Raw genomic sequence first — 2,812 nt, forward strand, 5'->3', positions numbered from 1 at the left:
ATTACTCTTTTATTTTCATAATTTATTGTTAACTGTTTGTCTTCTAGATTATATGGTTTTACTTGTTCTAACCATTTTATTCCTAAAATGATATTTTCATCTCCTTGATATATTTTAAATTTTATCACTATTGGTACTCCTCCAATGATTATTTCCTTTTCTGTAGTTTCTTCGGTATACATTAATGCTTTTGGTAGTTCGGGGCATGATTGTTCAATAGTTATTATTTCATCTTCCGTCACTAATTCTCTTGTAATATAGTTTTCTTCTCGTCCTGTATCTATTAATATTAAATATTTTCGTTGTTCCATTATTCCCGTTATGTAGTAATGATGTGGTTTTATTTCTTCTTCCATTGTTTTTTGTAGAGTTTTATCTATTCTTCTTGAGTTACTCATTTTTTATGAGATTTGTGGTATTTCAAAGTTCATGTTTATTCTTTTTTATGTGCTTAATCTTTCTTTTACTATTTCTAAATCTTATTCTATGTCAATTTCATTATAACTATAGTCATTCTTGTCTATGACTGTGACTATTCTTTCAAAAGGATTTTCTATTTTTATTTATTTATTTTATTTTTTGCTGTTATTTTATTTTTTGCTGTTATTTTATGTTTTGTTGTTAAAACATATAAGTTTTTACATCTAGCTGTAAATATTTTACTTCCCGGGGCTAGTTCTATTCCTGACATTTTCCAATATAATACTAATGATTTATCTATATTTTTGTCATTTATTGCTACTGAGTAATTGACACTTATTATAAATTTAAATTTTTGGTATATGAGGTTACCTTTTACCGAACTTATTATACTTTTTTCTATGGGTTGTATAATTCTATCATCTGCTAAGTATATTTCTATGGGTGTATCTATTCCTTCTCTAAAACATGCTTTTATTAGTATTTCTGTTCCTCCTAAATGTACATATTTAATTGGATTTTTAGCCTTAATATCTTGTATTTCTTTATTTATTATTCGTTTATTTATTATTAGTATTTTGGCCTTTCCTTTAGTGTATTTGAAATCTATGATATGTTCTCTTTGACTTACTACATAATATTCTTCTTTTTGTCGTTTAAATAAGTTTTTTATAGTTGGTATTTCGAATATTTTTGCTACGCTTAGGTCTAATTCTTTTCCTTTTATTTGTTCAAATATACTATTATCAAATATTATTTTCTGTTCTAAAGATTCTCCGTCTTAATGTTCTTCTTTATTTATTATTTGTATATCTTTTTCAGTCATTTGTTATATTATAGAATTCATTGTCTGATTCTATTTATATATCTTTTTCTATTTCATTTTCTGATATTTCATATATACTATCTTCACTTTCTAATTCATAATCTATGTATTCTATCTGAGTGTATTTTTCATCGTCTATTATTATTTCTGATATTTGTTTTTTCTTTGGATTTTTAGGTAATTTACAATCTCTAGCTATGTGTCCTAATTTTTCACAATTATAACCAGTATATTCCGTTAGTTTTCTTTTTGGTCTATATGGTCTTTTGGTTTTGTAGTTTTTTACATAGTACCTTCTTCTTGGTTTTTTATATTTATATTTTGGTCTATATTTTTTATTAAATTTCTTTCTATTTTTATAATACCTATCCGTACAACCAAATTGAGGTGATGTTTTATTTTTGCAACATGCCAAGTTTTTTACCAATATTTTTTCCATTTTTATTTCTTCTTTATGTTTTTCACATAGTTCCATAAACCATCGTTGCAAGAATTTTATTCTAGCTCCTAAGGTATCTGTTAATTCTGCTTCATTCCAACTTTTTATTACTTTTGAATTAAAAGGTTCTGGTAATTTTGTAAAATATAATTTTCTTATTTCTATACTTTCTTCTATGCTATATGTCCCTTTATAATAGTATTCTCTAAATGCACATGTATATTCATCTATGTAACACATATTACATATTGCTAATTTTGTCATTAGATTTCGATTTATGATTTTTTCTTTATTTTGTTCTTCTACATCTGTTGTCATATTACTAAATTTATTTCTTATAGCTATTTCGTATTTATATAGTATTTCCATAGATGTAGTAGTTATTCCTCCATCAAATTTTTTATTACTTCTTAAAGTTGTTAAGCTTTCACTTGTTAAATTTTGTAGCCATAATTTTATTGTTCCTATAAGTGTTCTTTCTATGTATCCTGGTGCCTCTGTTATTACTATCTTGTTATCTATTAATTGTTTTGATATGTATCCATCCATAATTGGAATGTTTTATTTATATCTTCTACACAGTCTAAATCTAAAAAATCATGTTGTCCAATTATTGGTTTAGGCGTCCATTTTTTACTTAATCTTTTATCCCATGTAGTTTTTTCTTTATCATATTGTTTATAGTTTTCATTATAACATTTTGGATTAAAATTTTTTGGGTCTTTTACTCCTGATGTGCTAAGTTTTTCGTCCATGTCTACGTCTTTTGTATTTACTTCTAAATTCTTTGTATTATCTATGTTTGCTAAAAGTTTCGTATATGTTTCGCTTGTTTTCGAATGTTGTTCTATATCATCGTCGTTTATTTCATCAACTCTTTTTTCGGGTAGATCATCTTGGCTATTTTTTTCTTTTTCTTCTAATTCATCTTGTAATTGCAATTTTTCTTTAAATTTAATTATCTCATTTGCTAATTTTGTTTTTTGTTCTTTTTCTTTTTGTTTAAGTTCATACATTTCTTTTAATGTTGCTAGCTCTTTTTCTAGCTCTATTATTTTAGTATTTTTTACTTCTTCTAATTGTTGTACTTCCTTTTTTGCTTGTTGTTTTATTTTTTCAATTTCTGT

This window comes from Solanum verrucosum, unplaced genomic scaffold (assembly GCF_900185275.1).
Source record: "Solanum verrucosum unplaced genomic scaffold, falcon-dt-bn FXZP01000305.1, whole genome shotgun sequence".
Classification (NCBI taxonomy): Eukaryota; Viridiplantae; Streptophyta; class Magnoliopsida; order Solanales; family Solanaceae; genus Solanum; species Solanum verrucosum.